This window comes from Humulus lupulus, chromosome 1 (assembly GCF_963169125.1).
Source record: "Humulus lupulus chromosome 1, drHumLupu1.1, whole genome shotgun sequence".
Lineage (NCBI taxonomy): Eukaryota > Viridiplantae > Streptophyta > Magnoliopsida > Rosales > Cannabaceae > Humulus > Humulus lupulus.
Window position 1 is genome coordinate 65,469,267 of NC_084793.1, and position 5,824 is coordinate 65,475,090.

Genomic DNA, 5,824 nt, shown 5'->3' on the forward strand with positions numbered 1-5,824 from the left:
CCAACAACAATCTGAATCTGGGTAATGCGGGTAGCATTGCAGCTGAGGTAGACCTACCCCTGAAAGACTATGTACTCCCTACTATCACAGGGGTACATTCTAGTATTTGCCCACCTACTGTAGAGGCGAACAATTTTGAGATCAAGCCTTCAATTATCCAAATGGTTCAGAATTGTGTTCAGTTTAGGGGGCTACCTAATGAGGATTCGAACCTCCATATTACCAACTTTTGGAGTCATGTGATACTTTCAAAATGAATGGAGTAAGTAATGATGCAATCCGTTTGAGGCTATTTCCATTTTCTTTGAGAGAAAGAGCTAAAAGTTGGTTGATTTTGCTGCAAGCCAATTCTATTGTGACATGGGAAGATCTTGCTCAAAAATTTCTCGCTAAGTATTTTCCTCTTGCTAAATCAGCCCGAATTAGAGGTGAAATAAATAATTTATGCCAATTTGAGGGGGAATCATTATATGATGCTTGGGAAAGGTTTAAAGAGCTACTTTGAAAATGTCCACATCATGGTATAGTGAAATGGATGTTGGTGCACAATTTCTATAATGGACTAAGGGGAAACACAAGGACTATAATAGATACAACAGCAGGTGGAGCATTTATGAGCAAAAGTGCTAACAAAGCTTATGAGCTTTTAGAGGAGATGGCCATGAATAATTATAATTATTCAGCTGAGAGAGAAAATAAGAAGGTGGCAGGAGTTCTAGAAGTTGATCCTATTACTATGCTCACTGCTCAAATTGCTTCGCTAACTAAACAAATGCAACAACAAAACAACATTTTAGCTCAAGCGATGCAACTAAAAACTGCTCCTATCATTTTTAAGTCATGTGGAGGCCCTCATCACTTTGAGCAATGTCCAGCGACGAGTTCCTATTCGGTAGATGATATTCCACTTGAAAAGATTCATGCCATTGGTAATCTCCCAAGGCAACTGAATAACAACCCATACTCTAACACTTATACCCCAGCATATAAGAACCATTCAAATTTGTCATGGAGTAATAATCAAGGGCACCAACCACAGTATCATCCAAATCCACCTCAATATCCTCCAAATAGACCATCTTATGGGCTAAATCCAAGACCCTTTTATGATACTCAAAGGCCATGGATGCCGCAACATCAACAACCACTGCCTCAAATGACTAAACCAAAGGTATCTGTTGATTCATTGAGCCAATTTATGACAAAAACCATATCCTCTATTTGAAACTTAGAAACATAATTTGGCCAACTTGCAAAGTTGATGGCGGATCGTAATCAAGAGACTTTACCTAGTTCAACTGTGGTGAATCCCAAGGAGCAATGTCAAGTTGTCACTTTGAGGAGCGGGACTAAGTATGAGGGGCCTACAGTATAAAACAAGGGCAAGAAGATAGAGGATCAACATGTTACTAGTTCAGTACAAGAGGAGGCTACTGAAGACCTTCCAAATAAAAGCCAAAATACACTGAGCCTACACCAAGGATTCCATATCCTCAATGGTTCCAAAAGGCTAATCTTAACAAACAATTCTCTAAATTTTTGGATATCTTTCGAAAACTACACATTAATATCTCGTTTGCTGAGGCACTTGAACAAATGCCTAGTTATGTGAAGTCTATGAAATAAATTTTGTCAAAAAAGAAGAAGCTGGAGGATTATGAGATAATTGCACTTACTGAGGAGTGCAGCGCGATACTTCAGAAGAAATTACCTCCAAAGCTTGAAGATCCTGGTAGTTTCAATGTAACGACCCAAAATTACTAATAGGGCTTACTGGCCTTGATTAGTGTGCTGGGAGGGCATAACTGGATTATACGTTATTTAAATGATTAAAAGCATGTTTATATGATTATTTGGATATCTGTGCTGCATGACTATGTGTATTAGTATGCATGTAGGCCGTGATTAGGTTATAAGGACATATTCATAATTTTGGTCCGTTGAGGGCATAAATGTAAATATCCGTGATAAATTGTTGAGAGCACATTATTATGTGGATATATTTGTAGCTTGTGATTCGAGGCGATCCTAGTGAGCGGTTTAGCGAAAAAGGCACGGCGGGGATTTATACCTGGCTCGGGGTGAGCGTGGGGGTATTTATGGGAATTTAGGAAATATATTGGAGTCTATATGATATTGAGGAATATAATTGGTGATTAGTTAGGTGTTGGGAAGTAAGCGGTAAATATTAGAGACACTCGAGGAATTAGCGGGAATTGGGAGTAATGACCAAAATGCCCTTAGAATGATTCAATGGTTTAATTATTATTGGGAGGGCAATATGGTCATTTGGTTTATAAGGGATAGGAGTTAGTTCTGCCTTTAAGGCTTAGTGGAATGTTTAGAGTATAGTGGAAGCAGAAAGAAAGAAAGGAAAGAGACAAAAGGAAAAGAAGGAGGAAAGAATGAAAAACAGAACACCTAGAGCTAACCCCTTTCTTTTACTCGGTTGGCCATTCTTCTTCATTTCTTGAGGATCTTCTGGAGCTATAACTCAGGGAGAGCTTGGGCTAAAGATTGGAGTTAGGGAGCTTGATTAAGCTTGAGGAATAGCAGAGGTTACTCATCTAATTAAGGTAAGTTGTCAAGGTTTTCTTCAGTTTTAGTTTCGGTGTTGAACTGGATTTCTAAACTAGGTTTTGATGGGAATTCTAGGGAATTAAGGCTGAGTTTTTGAGGAGGGAAATCTAAGGAAGTATGGAGGATAGCCTAAGGTGGAATTTCTCTATTGAAGGTAAGAAATTCTGAACTTGGTCACTTGAATACTGAAGTTTCTGTTGTTTTCTGATGAGTTTTTGAGTTTCAAGATCAGTCATGGCTTTTTCTTGGTTTGATGATGCATGTGGTTGAGTTTTTTATGGTTGGGTCATATGGGGTGAGATATAGATGTTGGTAGGATTTTTTTGGAGTTTGGTTGAGGTTTGGAAGGATTTTGGAGGGTTTTGGCTCGAGGAAGTTCGAAGAGGAGAAATCAGGGTGTTGTCTGGCTGTGATTAGCGATGTAGCACTAGGCTTAGGGCGCTACAACACTAGGCTTCGGTGCTTGGGGAATTTTTGGCTCTATTTGTAGCGCTATAGCGCCCTTTTTATGGCGCTGTAGTGCTACCTTATTTCCAGAAGAAGGTTTTTGGGATATTTCTTAGGGTTTTTGCCCGGGGGCTCGGGGTTTGATTCCACCACCCCGTTTGGTGGAATTAGAGCTTCCCGAGGGCTCAGGATTGGTCCCGAGGTTAGGTTTTGGAATTGAAGTTTGGTATGGTTCTAACTTGTGACCGTGACTAGGTGTACGCTAGGGCTAGGAAGGGATCGTGCTTGAGGGGTGTCACCATTGATCAAAGCTACCAAAATCCAAAGGTAAGAAAACTGCACCCGGATATGTGATTAAGTTGGGACTAAGAGCTCCCTATATCTGCTATGATGTCATAGATGGTATTACGCCATGGGACATGTGATAAACGGCATAAGAGTGCCGAAATCAATATTTGCACACAGGGCGCGGCTCGGGCACTGGTAGCTGAGGACAACTTGATATTCACTGAGCTCGGTTTAAGCGGGCCGAAGTCAGTGGGATAAATAGAGGGTGTGACCAAAGGGCATTGACCCTGGTTATCGTATGTGAATTGGTTATTAATATGAAATGATGAACATGGTATGCTGAATAGTTTATTATTGTGAATATTTGGATTGTTGAGTATATGAGTATACTATATGAGTTATTTGATGATTATGCTCTGTTATTGTGTTTTCTTGCTAGGCCTTGGCTCACGGGTGCTACTTGGTGCAGGTAAAGGCAAGGGCAAAGTGGACCAGTCCTAAGATGGAGAGCTTTGGGGCTGAATGTACATAGTCAGCTGATCGGCCGCCACAGCCGAGGAGTGGTACAGGACGAGAAAAGCCTAGATGTCTGTTTTGCCCTTAGAGTGGCTAGTAGTTGTACTTTTGTCTTGAAATTTTGTAAACAGTCTTTTAACATTGTTACTTCTAGGATCCCATGTAAAGGAATATTTGATTATATAAAATGTATCTTTTGTGGCCAAAATCTTTTAACCCTAGTTCAACTACAGTTTCAGTAACACATTTCTAACTAAACGACTTGATTAGCAAGTCTTGCACCTTTATAAACACATAGTGTAACGGTCTTGGCTATCCATGGCGTTACATTCAATATCCCATGTTTTATAGGGGGTTTAGTATAAACAAAAGCTTTATGTGATTTAGGGGCTAGTGTGAATCTAATCCCTCTATCAATATTTCTAAGGTTGAATTTGGGAGAAGCTAGGTCGACTACTGTATCTCTACAGATGGCAAATAAATCAATTAATCATCCTCATGGATTGATTGAGGATGTATTGGTGAAAGTGGTTAAATTCATCTTTCCTGCAGACTTTATTATTCTATAAATGGAGGAAGATGAAAATATTCCAATAATACTTGGAAGGCCATTCTTGGCTACTGGTAGGGCTTTAATTGATGTACCAAAGGGTGAGTTAAAGTTGCAAGTGTAAAAAAGAGGAGGTAATATTTAATGTGGATGCCAAAAATCCACCAAGGAAAAAAATCTATAGTCCCTGGTTGGAGCACAGGAATAACAGTCACTTAGTCATGTCATTGGACTCGTGCCCATAGGTCTCATGAGACCACATTCTGGACAAAACTCTTTAAACTCCGTAAGTCTCTGCCTTTCTGGAGACTAAGTCACCTTATGCCAACAGACCACGCACCATTACGCCTGGTGAGACCCACATGCTCAACGGGACCATCCCGCCTCACATGCGGCCAAGGATCCCCGTGCACTGATGCCTCGACCAGGAAGGCCTCACGTGCACACTTGTGGCCTTGGACACATGCTGGTGCCTCGGCCAGGAAGGCCTCACACGCACGCTTGTGGCCTTGGACACATGCTGGTGCCTCGGCTAGGAAGGCCTCACGTGCACGCTTGTGGCCTTGGACAAATGCTGGTGTCTCGGCCAGGAAGGCCTCCCGAGCGCGTTGGTGTCTCGGCCAGGAGGGCCTCACGCGCACACCGGTGTCTCAACCAGGAGGGCCTCGTGCGCACACCGGTGTCTCGGCCAGAAGGGCCTCACGCGGGTGCTCCAGCCGCCCATGCACCTCGCCTCACCCGCCTCAATGGAGACCCCATGGTCTCACGCATCTATGGGTCTCGCCCAGGTGCTGTCTCACGCGAGTGTTCCAGCCACCTCGCGCCTCATGTAGTCGTGGCCCCCATCTTGTGCTTATGTGATGCGCACCTACGGACCGTGCCCAAGCACCATCTTGCACATGTGTCTCGCGGCAACCAAGCAACTTTGGCTCGATGGTCTCATGGCCTCCGTCTCGCGCTTAGGTGATGTGCACCTACGGACCGCGCGCATGAGTGCCTCGCACCATCCATCACCTCGCACCTCTCAGGGCCTCGCGCCTCTCAGGGCCTCTCTCCCCTCAGGGCCTCGTGGCCCTCAGTACCTCGTGCCCATTATTCCCCTCAGCGCCTCGCTCCCCTCAGCACCTCGCTCCACTCAATGCCTTTCTCCCCTCAGTGCCTCGTGCCCCTCAGCGCCTCGCGCCCATCAGTGCCTCGCGCCCATCAGTGCCTCATGCCCATCAGCGCCTCGCGCCCATCAGGGCCACGCGCCCCTCAGCACCGATCAGTACCTCGCACTCCTCAGGGCCTCATGCCCATCAGGGCCTCGAGCCCATCAGGGGTATCGTGAGGGCCTTCCCTCACAGGCATCTTGGAACCATATCATCCGATGCCGTGCATAAGGGTTTCAATACATTAAGCTCGTGGGAATAAGGTGCCTTGTGAGAGTAAGAACTCACGTAT

The 5,824-nt window shown here is 44.3% G+C and overlaps 1 non-coding gene across 1 annotated transcript; it reads right to left on the reverse strand.

Annotated features, from left to right (window-relative positions):
• Positions 1-418: 418 nt before the first annotated feature.
• LOC133813218 (small nucleolar RNA R71) lies at positions 419-525 on the reverse strand. Its single transcript, XR_009884254.1, has one exon. It is a non-coding gene; the product is annotated as a small nucleolar RNA R71 (small nucleolar RNA).
• Positions 526-5,824: the final 5,299 nt, after the last annotated feature.